Below are 17,149 nucleotides of genomic sequence, written 5' to 3' on the forward strand. Positions count from 1 at the left end.
TGTACTGCTTCTTATTTCTGTCATGTTACAAGTCCTTTGGAAGCGTAATTAGCTTGTTTTCATTTAAATTCTGTGGGTTATAAGATGACGAATGAGTCTGATGCAAGATCCACATGTCCTACTATGACTGAGCTGGATGAAGCATGACATGGTGGATTGATGCATTAAGAGGATTGTTAAACCCTCCTTGTTCCCAACTTGGGCCAGAGATTCCCAGGAGTTGGTAAGGATGTTACATTTTTTTCAAAGACATACTTTTTCCATCTTACCAGGAACCACTAGTCATAATGGAACACGGTGCAGAAAGCTTCCCTCTGGAGTCTGGTGTCAGCCATGTGGACGATGTGGTCTACCAGAAGTTGAATGAATGTGACCAGAATGTCATTACTGGAGACATGGCTTGGGAGGAATTATTAACACTTTTTATGTTTACCCTGACAGATAGATTGGGGAATTTTGAGGAGACCGCAGTGATGGAATTTCACCAATGCTTTGGAATGTCGATTGTATACCCTGTCACCTGCATGCAGGAAGATAGGAATTACTGCTGCTTGGTTGACCACGAATTTGGTATCAGACCTGAGATGTAGGTATTGGAATGCTTTTGTCTGGAGATCGCTGAACACTTTGCTGGCTGTCCTGGATTTGAAAATTATCTACCTTAGCTGAAATGTTGTTCCTGAGGTATGAGAACTGACCCACAATGACTGTATTTTTATTATGGGTCATGATTATTGTGAGATTTTTGTGCTGTAGTGTCTAACTGAACAGCCTCTGCCATCCAGAGGTTAAATGTAGGGCCATCCTCACATTAACTCCCGAGAAGGAATCAGTGATGGTTTAGAGCTTAGCTTCTGAGTGACATCTGCTAAAAATCTTTTCAGTAGAAAAGAACATATAAATAAACCAACCAATCAGGCCAAAGGACTTCTCAATTGCTTTCCAAGCACATTGTAATGGCATTCTTTAATATGTTTCTTCTTTATGTTTACCCATCTGAAGTACTAAAGGGCGAACCTGTTTAAGCCACAGACAAAAAGTTGTTCCCATTTGCTTTGTTTCAAAAGTAGCTGAAATTCAGATAAAGTATCTGCCAAAGTAAATTTTATAATCAGAAATGTAGAATATTCAAAGAATCATTATCGAATCATTTATAGCACATGAAAGAATACATAGTGACACTTACAGGTTGCCCCAGCACATACATGGGTGAGCTGGTAGTTAACATGAGCAACACATTTCTCTGTATGTTTTGATGTACACCTGACAAAAAGTTTGAATCTTATAGTTAATTGATTGATTAGTGATAAACTCGCTCTGTTTTATCAATAATGTTCTGATAGGTTTTATCACCAGAATGAAATAATTTTAGTTAAGGTGTCTTTCCTCTTCCTCTAAACATGAATATAACAAGGAACTTAGTCACTGAAGACATGCTGGGTTTTCTATTTACAAGTTATCATTTATACTTCTGTGATCTCCACTAAAATCACCTCCTCACTGGCTCTTGCATGGAGAACAAGCTTCAGACATGCCCATTGAAGTCAAGATGCTTGTGCTCAGTTACTGTTTTCCATGACATCACCTGTTCCTGACGCTGTACCCATTTCCACCTCATCCTCGAGCTTAATGCCTTCATTCAGTCTCTCGTCTCCCAACAACCTCTCTCCAGCCTCGGGCACAGCTTCGCCATATTGCTCGGTTCCCTTCAAAGAGCTGTGAGCTGGGTCATGAACCGTTTCTCTTTCCACAGGCGCTGCCCAACCTGCTGAGTAAAGTATTTTATTTTCTTCAAAAACCTCCCTAAAACCAGCCTCCAGTTTAAGATGGGGTTACTTACTGGTCTGAGCGACAACTTGCTGGTGGCCAACGAAGCAAAGAAAGCAACTAAATATTCACACGTTTTCTGGTAAAGGATCACTGCAACCAGCGGCCTGTGAGTCCCTGGTGGAGCTGAGTTGATTCACCTGTACGATCTGATACGTTTGCAGTGTAGCTGGAGTCTCGCTGGGGCAGGACGGTTGCAACATGCCCCTGGCTGGAGCTGCTGGAACGGTTGGAGACAATTCTATGCAGCGGAGCTGAGGCAAGATGAGGTGAGGCATAGAAAGATCCCAGGTTTGATTGATTTAAGAGCTGAGCTGAATTGGAAAGGTCAGGTACTGACTGTATCGAGGTGGCAGACCCTGAGCCCATGGGCAAGGAATGACCCAAGGTTTGGACAATTTGAAGTGTTGGGACAGATTGAAATGGTCAGGGTGTCGGGGTCGGAGGAGAGAAATGGGCTGGTTCGGCTTGCTGTTCCACGGGGTTTGGTCACTTCTGTGCAGGACTGAGGCTGTGGCCTGCAATTGTGGACTTCTGGGTCGGCTGTGGTAAGGGCCAGCATTGTGAACTTCAGTCCTGAATGCTGTTGGCTTGTTTTTATTGTTTGAACAATTTGTTTTCTCTATCTCTCTGCACACTGCAGGTTTGGAAAGTCTTCTTTTGTTTTTAATGGATTCTGTTGGGGTTCTTTATTTTGAAAGTTTTCAAAGTTTACTATGAAACAATGTATACTTTATACCACCCTGAGATTCTTTATTTTGCAGCTGCCTATGCCTGCCTTTACTGAGCAGCTCTTCACAAAGGTTTAACATTAACAATCTCTTGAGATAATTTACACAAGACCAATATGACATGGAAGTGGAGAATGTTAAGTGCTGCTTCATCTTTCCTCATTTACTCACTTTTAACAAGTGCAAAGGAAAGAGCACTTGAGGCAGCTTCTTTACAAACTAATCACTGACAGTTTGTAACTGACAATATTAGCTACTGTCTCCCGGTGACCTAAACGCAAATAGCAGCACCGATTTCATTGGATCATCAACATCTCTTTTCCATTCTTCAATTTCATCCATCTTTTGACCATAGTGTAGGGAATGGTGAAGTTTTGATGAGGATGCTCCAATTGGTTACTAAAGCGGTGCAATGAAGAAAGCAGTCTGCTATTAAGGTAGGGCTTATTCCACAGTGGCCTGTCCCTTTAAAAGCCACATGAGGCCAGAGCATGCTTTTGCTGCAATGCTTCCAAAACTGATGGCAAAGGCTTACGTTTGTTTGCCTAGTATAAGTTCTCATGAGAGCTTATTTGCAAACTTTAATAATAAATAATTGTTTTAGCAGCTGAGAACTCAACAGAATGTCATCTGAGCTGTCTTGTGTGTATGACAGAGTCTAATGTATTCATGTTGGCTGCCACACATTACCAACCCCAATCAATCATTGAACAACACAGACAACCCTGGGATTCATATATTCAGCACAAGGAATAACACACTGTTGTCAGAAAGGCTTCATTTAGCTTATGAAGTAATTGGGAGTAATTGGAAATTCAAAGATATGTTATTATCTGAGTGGAAGCTGTCTGGTCAATAGATTCTTTTCATCCAATTGAAAGGAGGAGATAAAAAAAATAAAAAGCAAAGAATGTGGTTGTGTTATATAGACAAAGAGCTTTCCAATTACACCACAACAAGTGTAACTGGAGACAATCAAGTACATTTAAATACTAAAGATCAAAAGGGAAGCTGAGAATGCTAGAAATGAAATCAAAACATAAATACTAGAAACACACAGTACTGGATGAAGACAGGTTAATGTTTTAAATATCTGTTGTTCCTACCAATTGGCAATATTAACCCAGCTTTCAGTTACCGTGGCTGAGTAATCTTGCTGTGTCTACTATTCTGAATAATCAGTACCACCTCAAAACGCAACATCGTGTACAAGTAAAACTATAGATAATCCATGATCCATCTTAGCGATCCTTCACCATGAATCAGCAGGCACAAGTGATCAAGATGTTGCTAATGTTGTTCCATCATTTAAGAAAGGCTCTAAGAATAAGCCAAGAAATTACAGGCCGGTGAGCCCAATGTTAGTAGTGGGAAAGTTATTGGAAGGCATTCTAATGGACTGGATATATAAGTATTTGGATAGACGGGAATTGATTAGGGATAATCCAATAAGGCATAGAGTTTTCCGAGGAAGTTACCAGGAAAGTAGATGAAGGCAAGGCGGTGGAGGTTGTCTACATGGACTTTAGCAAGGCATTTGACAAGGACCCACATGGGAAGTTGGTTATGAAGTTCAGTTACTTGACATTCAAGACGAGAGAGTAAATTGGATCAGACAATGATTTATGGAAGAAGACCGAGAGTAGTAGTAGACTGGAGGACTGTGACTAGTGGTGTGCTGCAGAGATCAGTTCTGGGTCCGTTGTTGCTTGTCATCTATATCAATGATATAGATGTGGATGATAACGTGGTTAACTGGATCAGCAAATTTGTGGATAACACCAAGGCTGGGTGTATAGTGGGTAGCGAGAAAGACTATCAAAGCTTGCAGTGGGATCTAGATCAGCTGGAAGACTGGGCAGAAAAATTGCAGATGGGAGTTAATGCAAACAAGTGTGAGGGTTTCCCTTTGGGAGGACCAGCTAGGGTAGGTCTTACTTACCTCTTCCCACCCTGCCCCCTGTAAAGTCACTCCCTTTCTCTGCTTGTTGTATCTGTTCTCAAGATAGGGCCTTCAGAGCTTCTGTCGTTTTACTTAAAATGTGGCTTCCTCTCTGCCAGTTGGTGAAGTCTTCACACACATTTCCCTATTTCATGTGATTGTTCTGAGCCTCCCTCTCCAGATAGAACCGATAGATTGCTTGGTTCTCACCTTTCACCCCACCAGCTTTTACATTCAACATGTCCTTCACCTTTTCTGCTAGCTCGAACATGATTCCACCAGCAGTCACTTTCTCACCACCCAATACCCTCAACTCATTTATGCTTTCCACACAGAACTCTTTCTTCACATCTTCCTGGTCTGCTCATCTCTTCCCATTCCGCTCTGTAAACTGGCACTTTTCCCTGCAGCTGTAGTAAGTGTCATTGGGAGAGTCGGAATATCTGCGGCTGTGAGCCCAGATCTTTGGGCACAGGGCTCAAAAAAAAGTAACGTAACGGACTTTTAACATTGTAACCAGCGAGTTGTTTGTTATATCTCCCCGCTCGCTCTGAAAATGGAGACAGCTCTTTCTCCCTTATTAGGGAGAGGGAGAGAGGGAGCATGTGGTATGTCAAATACTGGGTGAAACGCAAAGTCTTTGGGTACTGCAAGTCTGTGTGTTTGCTGTTGCTTTGCTCACGCTTGAGTGCTCGATGGTGGGTGCCGATGCTTTTTTTGCCAGTGGGGGGACAGGGGGATTGTTGCTTGTTACTGCTTATGTGTGGGAGGGAGAGGAGCTGGGGGGACTTTGGGGTTCTAACATTTAACTGCTGTTCATTCTTTGGGGCACTCCTCTGTTTCATGAATGGCTGTGAAGAAAAAACATTTCAGGGTGTATATTGTAAACATTTCTCTGACATTAAATGTACCTTTGAAACCTTTGAAGTTATTACACCTGCCCTCCACCTCCTTCCTCGCCACCATCCAGTTACCTAACAACCCTTCCAGATAAGGCAATGATTCACCTACACCCCTTCCAAACTGATCTATTGCATTTTGTCCTAAGATGTGGCCTCCTCTGCACTGAAGAAGACAGACATAAACGAGGCAACTGTTCTTGGAGCACCTTTGTTGTCTGCAATTGCTACCTCTAAATTCTCGGTCATTTTAATTTTCCTGGCCCCTGGCTGCGTGCAACCTTTCCTATTTCCATAGATTGAGACCAAAAGCAAATTGGAAGAACAACAACCCATATTCCGCTTGAGAAGCCCACAATTCAACTGTTAGAATTGTAATGTTCTAATTTCAGGTAAGCTGAACACAAAGTATTCTCCTCCCATAAACACTCACCCATCCACTGAGTTTTCCCCCCTTTATTCACCATTCCCATTTCCCTCCCCAACACCCACCTGGTTGCACCAATCACTGCCAGTCTCTCTTCCACCCCTCCTTTGTACCGCTATGTACTGGTGATACTTCTACTACCTTCTCAGTCCTGGTGCTGGGTTTCAACTCAGATGCTCTCTGACCCAGAGTTCTTTCAGTGTTCTGGTCCTTTTTGCTGCATGGCCCAGCATCTGTACTTTCTTTTGTCATCAGACCAGAAATAGTCATTGTAAAATGAGAACTCAGATATTTTTGTCTTACTATGAGGGAAGGGCTATGAATTGATGAAAAGAATTCTATTTACTCAGCACCTTTCATGACCTCAAAGTGTATGAATTTTTGAAATCTGATTGAGCAATCTGAAAATTTGTGAACTAATTAACAAACAACAGAATACCATTGTAATAATGACTGGATTATATTTTATATATAGATTTTGATTGAGATACAAAGAGAGAACTCTTCTAGTCTACTTTGAAGTAGTGCCACAGTGACGATGAAGAGTCATGATCCAAAGGGCAGTGCTTGATCATCTACTTCAATTTACTGCTCAAGCCCTTGGCACGTGACTTGAGTGTTCAACTGATCAAAATTTAACTTTCTCTGAAGTAAGGTTGTCAATTTCCTTGAATTTACTGCCAAAATCAGTAGCTTATGTTCTATCAGTCCTTTGTCTACCCTGCTTGTAATTTCCTCAAAAAATTGCAGTAGATTAATCAGGCAGGATTTTCCTTTCAGGAAACCATGCTAGCTTTGGCCTATCTTGTCACGTGCCTCCAGGTACACCGTAATCTCATCCCTAACAATCGATTCCAACAGCTTCCCAACCACTTATGTCAGACTAACAGGTCTATTGTTTCCTGTCTGCTGCCTCCCACCCTTCTTAAATAGCGGAGTAACATTTGCAATTTTCCAGTCATAGGGCACAATGCCAGAATCTATCGATTCTTGAAAGATCATTGTTAATGCCTCTGCAATCTCTCCAGCTACTTCCTTCAGAACCTGAGAGTGCATTTCATCAGGTCCAGGAGATTTATCTACCTTTAGACCATTAAGCTTCCTGAGTACCTTCTCATATTGTAATTTTCAGAGCACATACTTCACTTACCTGACACTCTTAAATGTCCGGTATACTGCAGATGTTTTCCTCTGTGAAGAATGATGCAAAATACTCATTCAGTTCCTCTGCCATCTCTGTGTCTCTCATTACAATATCTCTAGCATCATTTTCTATTGGTCCTATATCTACCCTCAACTCTCTTTTACCCTTTATATACTTATAAAAGCTTTTAGTGTCTTCTTTGATATTAGTTGCCAGCTTATTTTCATAATTCATCTTTTCCATCCTAATGACCTTCGTAGTTTTCTTATGCAAGTTTTTATAAGCTTCCCAATCCTCTATCTTCCCACTGGCTTTGGCTCCCTTGTATACTCTCTCTTTTGCTTTTACTTTGGCTCTGACTTCATTTGTCAGCCATGGTAGTGCCCTTCTTTCATTCAAAAGTTTCTTCTTATTTGGAATATATCTGTCTTGACTTCCCTCATTTTTCGCAGAAACTCCCGCCATTGCTGCTCTGCTGTTCTTCCTGCTGGTGTCCCTTTCCAGTCAACCTTAGCCAGTTCCCCTCTCATGCCATTGTAATTTCCCTTATTCCACTGAAATATTGACACATTGGAATTCAGTTTCTCCTTCTCAAATTTCAAGGTGAACTTGATCATATTGTGATCACTGTTCCCTAAGGGTTCCTTAACCTTAAGCTCTCTTATCACCTCTGGATCATTGTACAACACCCAATACAGCACAGCTGACCCCCTAGTGGGTTCAACAATAAGCTGTTCAAAAAACCATACCTTAGACATTCTACAAATTCTCTCTCTCGAGGTCCAATACTGGCCTGGTTTTCCCAAACCACTTTCATGTTAAAATCCCCAATGATTATCATGACATTGCCCTTTTGACACACCTTTTCCATCTCCTGCTGTAATTTGTAATCCACATCCAAGCTGCTGTTTGGAGGCCTGTATACAACTGCCATTAGGGTCCTCTTACCCTTGCCATTTCTTAACTCAACCCATAGATACTCTGCACCTTCTGATTCTATGTCATCCCTTTTTAATGATTTAATATTATTTCTTATATGCAGGGCCCCATCACCCCTTCTGCCTACTAACCTAAGTTTCTGATACACTGTATGTCCTCAGACATTCAGCTCCTAATGGCAGCCATCCTTTAGCCAGTTTTCAGAGGCGGCCACAATGTCATACTTGCCTATCTATAGCTGAATTTCAGGATCATCCATTTTACTTCTTATGCTGCATGCATTCAGTTATAAAATTTTCAGTCCAGTATTTGTTACTTTCTGTTTTAACTGCGACATACCTCTATTGCCCTGTAACTCATCCCACTGGCTGTGATTACGCCTCATTTCCTGCCTGTCCTTTCTATCATCTCTGTTGCATGCTACCTTTGACTCATTTCTGCTTTCCCCTTCCTCAGCCCTATCATTCTGGTTCCCATCCCCCTGCCAAATTAGTTTAAACCCTCCCTAACAGCTCTATTAAACCTGCCTGCTAGGATATTGGACCCCTTTGGGTTCAGGTGTAACCCTTCATTTTTGTACAGGTCGTACCTCCCCCAGAAGAGGCCCCAATGATCCAGGAACCTGAAGCCCTGCCCTCTACACCAGTTTCTCAGCCACACATTAATATGCCTGATTATGCTATACTTCCACTCATTAGCACGTGGCACAGGCAGCAATCCTGAGATTACTACCCTGGAGGTCCTGCTTTTCGGCTTCCTACCCAACTCCCTGAATTCTCTCTTCAGGACCTCCACCCTTTTTCTACCAATGTCATTGGTACCAACGTGTACCAGGATTTCTGGCTGATCATCCTCTTCCTTCAGAATACTCTGCACCTGATCCAAGACAGCCTGTACCCTGGCACCTGGTAGGCAAGACATCATATGGGTATTTCTATCAGGCTGGCAGAACCTCCTGTCTGTTCCCCTCACTGTGGAATCCCCTGTGACTACCACATTCCTCATCTTCTTCTCTCCTTTCTGCACCACAGAACCAGGCTCAGGGCCAGAGACCCGATCGCCGTGGTCATCCTCTGTCAGGTCACCCCCCTTAACAACATCCAAAACGAGATAATAGTTACAGAGGGGGGATGGCCCCGGGGGTGCTCTCTACTACCTGAGCTCTTCCCATCCCTTCCCTGCTCACTTTCCCTTATAAGCTGTAGGTCATCGAGCCTCATCATTATCTCATTATTTACCTTTTGCATTGTTTATTTTTGTAATGTACAGTAATTCTTATCACTTGCACTGTACTGCTGCAGGAAAACAATAAATTTCATGAAATAGGTCAGTGAATATAAATCTGATTCTGATTTGACAGGTAACAGAATGATGTCATCAGTGTTGGTTCAGATCTGGTTACAATAGGAGAGGAATAGAAAGTGGCTTGAAACCGGACAAATTCACAAAGCAGTCTGTAGGGAGTCTGGAGGGGATCATATGGAGCTAACATTGAAGTCTGAACTAATTATGAAGTGTCCTAAATGATGTGTTTTCCCCCCTTACAGAGTGCATATGTGCAGAAGATGGAACTGCTGTAGCCAAGTGACAAAAATATCCAGTTAACATGTGAACATTAACATAACTTTAGATTTAGCCTGTTATTTGTGAAATTACTAAAACTGATTGATTTTCTGATGTTCAGTGTTGATGCCTGAGCTACAGATATAGTTAGCTGTCTTAATTTCAGTGCCAGAGGCAGAACAAAATCAACTAAAGGCTTGTGTAGATTTATCATCTTTATACAATCTCCATTCCTTATCCACAACTAAAACTCTAAATGTTACTCATCTTTTTTAACGCTCTGCAGTAGATGTGAGGAATGCTACACTTTAGCACCTGTTTCTTTCTGTTCACCTTTACCATTCACCCTCTTTTAGTAGGCATGGATTCCAATTCCTTTTTTTCCATCAAAGTTTACTACTGTAGTATTGCTCTGTGTAAAGAGCACTTGACTCCTGATTAAGGGTTTCGGCCCGAAACGTCGTCACTACCTCCTCTCATAGATGCTGTCTGGCCTGCTGAGTTCTGCCAGCATTTTGTGTTTTTATTTATTTCCAGCATCTGCAGATTCACTCGTGTTGTCATCTCTCTGCCTGATTTGCTAAACTAACTTTGTGCTATTCAGGTATCGAGGTATTTTACAGTCATCCTTGTTGTTTGCTGCAATCCTGTTTTAGTGTTACTAGTGAATGCTCCTAGGAAGGGCAGGTAGGAGAGAGAAGCTCACTTGGGGTACAGCATTACAACTCTTTTCCAAATTAACGTCCTTTGCTGCATGACCAGTTTTTATTCATGCGGCTCCACTTACTCAAGATAAATTCCAGACTTTTGTAACAAACTGTCTGAGCACAAACAAGAGAGAATCTGCGGAAGCTGGAAACCCAAAGCAACACACACAAAATGCTGAAGGAACTCAGTGGGGCAGGCAGCATCTATGGAGAACGGTTGACGTTTCGGGCCGAAGTGCTTCAGCGGCACTGGAACAAAAGATGAGGGAGTCAGAGTAAGAAGGTGGGAGGAAGACCACAAGAATCTTCGCAACATGCACAAAATGCATAGCTGTTCAGCGAAGTGGTCTCCCAATCTGTGTCAGGTCTTGCCGATATACAGCAGACCACACTAGGAGCACTGGATACTGGCTGAGACCCTTCATTGCCTTTTATAAACCTGTGCTTTACTGTTTTTTATTAACCTATACATTTCTAAAAGTGCAGTAACTTGATCATACATAATCAATTTTAAGAGTTTGTTCAGAACTAGCGTGAACCCAAATGCATTACCGTCACCTGTTTACTTTTCCTGATGTGTGTTACTTTATTGGTCCCGGAATATTGCTCACATCTAAGAAAAGCAGAAAAATAATGTGAATTTTCTCCCCTCTGATTTCATTGTGAAGCTTAGTACAGATGATACCAAGAATTAATGATGTTTTACATTTGCCAGTTACTTTTCTTTAATAGTTGTTCCCTACCTTCCTTTAGTTGGTATATGCTGTTTGTTTGACATATTACAGTCTCAAATTGATTTCACATGGTGTAGCAGCTTTGTTTGTTGCTCAAAGACATTTAGTTTAAGAAAGTAATGATTACTATTAAGTCTTTACTGCATAGAAGTCATATGGATTGGAAATTTTGTTGAGGTGTTCTGTATCTTGTGCAGAGATCCCTATACTGTGAGGGATGGGCTGGTTTTTCATCTGTTTTTTGTTCCCAGTTCACCCATACTGCACAAATCCTCTGGGCTTCCTACCACTAAATTTTGTTTTAGATCTGTGCTTGACTTTAACCTCTGTCTACAACTGGACCACGTCCTTGCCTACAGAGAAGTCATCACCCTGACACAGAGGTGTCAAGAAAACAACCTCTCCCTCAATGTCACAAAAACAAAGGATCCGGTTGTGGACTACAGGAGGAATGGAGGCAAGCTCACCCCCATTGACATCAATGGATCTGTGGTTGAGAGGGTGAACAGCTTTAAGTTCCTTGGTATACACATCACTGAGGACCTCACGTGGCCTGTACATACTGGCTGTGGGGTGAAAAAGGCACAACAATGCCTCTTTCACCTCAGATGGTTGAAGAAGTCTGGTAAGGACCCCCAAATCCTGAGGACTTTCTACAGCGGCACAATTGAGAGCATCTAGACTGGCTGCATCACTGCCTGGTATGGGAGCAGTGCCTCCCTTAATCGCAGGATGCTGCAGAGAGTGGTGTGAACAGCCCAGCACATCTGTAGATGTGAACTTTCCACTATTCAGGACATTTATAGCGACAGGTGTGTAAAAAGGGCCCGAAATATCATCAGGGACCCAAGTCACTCAACTTCAAACTGTTCCAGCTGCTACCATCTGGGAAACGGTACCGCAGGATTAAAGCCAGGACCAACAGGCTCCAGGACGGCTTCTTCCATCAGGTCATCAGACTGATTAATTCACAATTGTATTTCTAAGCTATATGTTGTATATCTTACTGTACAGACTATTCATTACAAATTACTATAATTTGCACATTGCATATTCAGACAGAGATGTAACGTAAAGATTTTTACTGCTGATGTATATGAAGGATGTAAGAAATAAAGTTAATTCAATTCAATTCAATCCACCCATCTGCTGAAATTTCCTTCACCAGATTCACAGGATCCTCCACTGACTAGAGATGAGTCCTCTATCCTTCCCTCGGTCCGAGCTTTTCTCAGATCAACCCCACTGTGATGTGTGACTTGCACATGTTCCTCTCTTAAGTCCGTGGTGATGGCAGTCCTTTATATTTTCTGCCGTGCCTTCTTTCTCTATTAATGTGCTCGGGCGTGAACCTAATGCCCCCCTACATTCCCGTGGAATGCACTAACAGCAAGTGATGACACAGAAATCAGCCAGCTGCTTAACGTACTCCCAGAGGACACTTTATTAGCTACCCCTCTACCTAAAAATAAGTGGCCACTGAGTTTATGTTAGTGGTCTTCTCCTGCTGTAGCCCATCCGGTACAAGGCTCGATATGTTGTGCATTCAGAGGTGCTCTTCTGCACACTGTGGGGTTACTGTCGCCTTCCTGCCAGTTTGAACCAGTCTGGCCATTCTCCTCTGACCACTCTCATTAACAAGGCTTTTTCACCCTCAGAACTCCTTAACCCATTTTCTTTAAACTCTATAAACTGTTGTGTGTGAAAATCCCAGGAGATTAGCAGTTTCTGAGATACACAAAACATCCTGTCAGGCGCCAACAATTGTTCCAGGGCCAAAGTTATTTGGATCACATTTCTTCCCCAACCTGATGTTTGATCTGAACAGCAACTCAACCTCTTGACCGTGTCTGCATTATTTTATACATTGAGTTGCTGCCACACTATTTTCTGATTAGATATTTGGATTTACAAGCAAGGGTACAGGTGTACCTAAAAAGAAGCACAGAAGGAGTTAGGTGTCCTTGTACAAGGCGCCCAGAAGGTTAATTTACAGGTTGGCTCTGTGGTAAAGAAGGTACAAGCAATGTCGGCATTTGTTTCAAGGGGAATAGAATATAAAAACAAGGAGGTAACGCTGAACCTTTTTAAGACACTAGTCAGGTTGCACTTGGAGTATTATCAACAGTTTTGGGCCCATTATCTCTGAAAGGATGTGTTGTCATTGGAGAGAGTCCAGAGGAGGCTCACTAGGATGATTCCAGCAATGAAGGGGTTAACATATGAGGAGCATTTGGCAGCTTTGGGGCCTGTGCTCACTGGAATTTAGAAGAATGAGGGAGTATCTCACTGAAACCTACCAAACATTTAAATGATTAGATAAGGTGGATGTGGAGAGGATGTTTCCTCGCTTGAGGGTGTCCAGAACTAGAGGGCACAGCCTTAAAATTGAGGTGCAATCTTTTAGAAAAGAGGTAAGAGGGAAATTTTTTAGCCAGAGAGTAGTGAATCTGTGGAATAGTCTGCAGTGGAAGCCAAGTCTGCAGGTATACAAGGCGGAAGTTGATCGTTTCCTGTTCAGTCAGGGCATTAAAGGATATGGCAGGAAGGCATGTGTATGGGCTTGAGTGGGATCCGGGATCAGCCATGATGAAATGGTAGAGCAGAACCCAGTGGCTGAATGGCCTAATTCTGCTCCTATGTCTGAAGTTCCAGAACTCCACAGCTGATTGGTCCTACCTTACCATTTTGTCTTGATCAATGTTGGGGTCCACGGCCTTTGCTGTTTCTTGGTCATTTAGTTTAATGATTTTATAAACACTTATACAGGGGATCTTGGGAGGAACCTGAGAAAGAGTGTGCACTTAATAATTCTGGTTATGGATGCTTTTAGCAAAGCAATATCCTACTCTTCCCCTGTTGTACACCAAACAACTCAGTGGGGAATTTTCCAGTATAGGAAGACTTGCTCAGTGGCCAACTTGATGAGAGACTCCACAGAGCCTGGAAACTGAAATATGAAGCAAAATTCCATAAGGAAAAAAATCAATTGAAATGGTGGATTAGTGCAGGTATCAACTCAGCCAGGATTATATATAAAAAAATCACTGTAGCCCATCGGCAAACTCAATGCCAGACACAAACATTGCTCACTTACATTTGCAGCTGCTCATCTTGGGAGCCATGAGTGTGGGCCCGAATGAGAAAATGAGCACATGAAAAATAACAAGAAAAGACCAGCTGTTCCATCAAGTACATCTTATTCAAGTAGGCTGCAATTTCACACCATTAATTTGATTCCCTCCCTCTTTCTGCTCATAAACAGCATGATCATCTCTAGAGAGAGGCAATGAAAATGGAGATTTAAATTAAAATCAAACAGAAGCCTCGGTGACTAAATGATACATCACCCAACAAGCATCTACATTCTATATGTTTTCTGTTTTAACTTTCCAGATGAACACTTTCAGGGAAAGAAAAAGAATTATGTTAAATGTGCTGGAGAGTCATTCCAGAGCATCAGCCTTTTGCCAATAAATTTCTCTTTGGTGCAAAGAAATTTTGACCTGGAATTTGAGCACAAAGTCTAGACTGGCTGTCCAATGCAGTACAGGAGTGTTACATGATGGAGATATTATCTTGTGGTAGTGTCCATAGGGTCCAATCACCTTCCCCACGTGGACATAATAGAATTTCTGAATCCCCAGTGTCTTGGCCTAGGTTTGCTCCTCATTAAATTGCATTAAGAGAATATCTGGCCATTGTCCATTACTTTTTATAGGAGATGGCTGAGTATTAAAAGGCAGTCAAATTTCAATTACACCAGTACATTCAAAGTGCTATAAAGTGCAAGATACTTCCAGGAGGGTCCTCTCATCCCATTTTATTCATTTGGCCTATTAACTTGAATGACACATCTGAATATTCTAGCTCAATCAGACTGAACTGAACGGTTTTTATTTCCAAGCTGAAAGCACCCAGATCTCTTAGTCAATTTAGTTTAGCTCTAAGCTCTGACCCTTCGGATTATATACGTTAGTCTGGAATGTGCAGGGAACTGCTGGTGCATCTATAGAGAGCTGTCAGCCAGAAAGATAGTCACATCTGCGTATTTCACACCTCTGCACCTATGGAGATTGGAAACCTATTGGAGTCCTGCCCCTTCAGCTGGTGCATTCGAATGAGCTTGCTGGCCTTTATTTAGAAAGTGATTCCAGGTAATATTTATGTTCTGTTTTAAAATTTGTAATTTTATGTTCATAACTAATAAACAGTAGCTTCACATAAATTTAAATAAGTCCAACATTTTTAATTTCTCTTATTTTTAATAATATTTTCTTCTTAATTACATAATTTTCCCCAGTTTTCAAATATCCCTGATTGAGAGTTTCATTTGAAAGCCATGATAAGGTCTTTGTCAGCACCAGTTTTCAGAGGCCTTTGGGACAGCATATTACCAGGCAATTTACTGTCCCCTTTTTAAGACAATTATGGTCATAACCCTTTGTGTCCCTTGGAATGGCTGTCATGGTGATATTCGCAGTGAGCTGAGAGCTGCCTGGTAGGAAAGGTTTAGTGTGAAGTCATGGTCCAGCTAACATTATGGACCACATGAGAGGATTAAATCTGACCACACTAGGATGATTAGAATTAGAATCAAGTTTAATATTACTAGCACCAGTCTGAAATTTGTTTTATTCTTTTGCTGCAGCAGTACATTGCAATACATTAAAAATGCTAGGAATTCCAAAAGAAATATATATCAAATTAAATTAAGTGAGTAGTGCACAAGAGAACAAACAAAGAAAGCAAATAGAAAAAATGTGAGATAACGAACACGGGCTCAGTGTCCATTCAGAAATCTGATAGTGGAGGATGAGAAGCTGTTCCTAAATATGTGTCTTCAGGTTTCTGTAGCTCCTCCTTGATGGTTGTAATGGGAAGAGGGCATGTCCTGGGAGATGAAGTCCTTAATGGTGGATGCCGCCTTTGGGAGGCATCGCCTTTTGAAGGTGTCCTCAAAGCCGAGAAGGCTTGATCAACTTTCCAACCCTTCATACCACATGGTGATGCAATCAGTTAGAATGCTCTCCCTGGTACATCGGTAGAAATTTACGTGAGTCCTTGGTGACATACTAGGTCTCCTCAAACTCCTAATGAAATATAGCTGCTGACGTGCCTTCTTTGTAGTTGCATCAATATGTTGGGCCCAGGATAGATCTTCAGAGATGTTGACACCCAGGAACTTTAAACTGTTCACCCTTTCCGCTGCTGATTCTTCGATGAGGACTGTCGTGTGTTCCCTCGACCTTCCCTCCTAAAGTCCATAATCAGTTCCTTGGTCTGACTGACATTGAAGGCAAGCTTGTTGCTGTGACACCACTCAACCAGCTGATCCATCCCCCTCATCACCATCTGAAATTCTGCCACCAATAGTTGTGTTATCGGCAAACTTATAGATGGTGTCTGAGCTGTGTCTAACCACACTGTGGTGGACGGCGAGAGAGTAGAGCAGTGAGCGAAGCACATATTCTTGAGATGCAGCAGTGAGGAGGAGATGTTATTTCTGAGCCGCAAAGGTTGTGGTCTCCCGATGAGGAAGTCAAGGGTTTGGACTTCGTTGATTAGAACTGAGAATTTATTTTTATTCCATAGTCACCCTGTTTGCATCAAAGAAGGAAAGAGAGAAGTAAAAATTTATCAGGTACAAGGAACATGGTAAAAGGGCTAAATGGGTAAAACGATTACATTTTTTTCAGGTCAAAGAAATTTGGAACCTCAAAATTGTAAGAATTGAATAAATCAATTATGAAACAATTCTTTCAATGCCATGGTCATCAATTGGTGACATTATTTGCTGAATGATTTTTAATGGCCCTTCATTCCATCCCCATTCCCCATTATTCCTATGGGGAATAAGTCTGTTTTCCAGGTGACACACATTCTCCCCGGACTCTCTTCACCCTCTCCCCTCTGTGTATCTGCAGCCACATACACTAAAGATCATGTTTTCCATCTCCTAATGGGGGAGCAGCTTTTTTAAAAGCGCTTTAGTTGTTGGTCAGTGCTGGTGTAATAAAATCCATTTTGCAAAATCACACAGGTAGCACCTAGATATCAGCAGGCCTGGCATAGCCACCCACCAGCTCATCAGTTGCTACAGACATGTGAAAATCACCTCAGTGGCTGAAGCAATGCTTTGTACAACAAAAGAGGAATGTTTCTTACTTTATATTTAATTGTAACAGATCATCAGAAAGAAAGGATTGCGAACTACTCATAATATAAATTATCAA

The sequence above is a fragment of the Hypanus sabinus genome, chromosome 7, assembly GCF_030144855.1.
Source record: "Hypanus sabinus isolate sHypSab1 chromosome 7, sHypSab1.hap1, whole genome shotgun sequence".
Taxonomy (NCBI): Eukaryota; Metazoa; Chordata; class Chondrichthyes; order Myliobatiformes; family Dasyatidae; genus Hypanus; species Hypanus sabinus.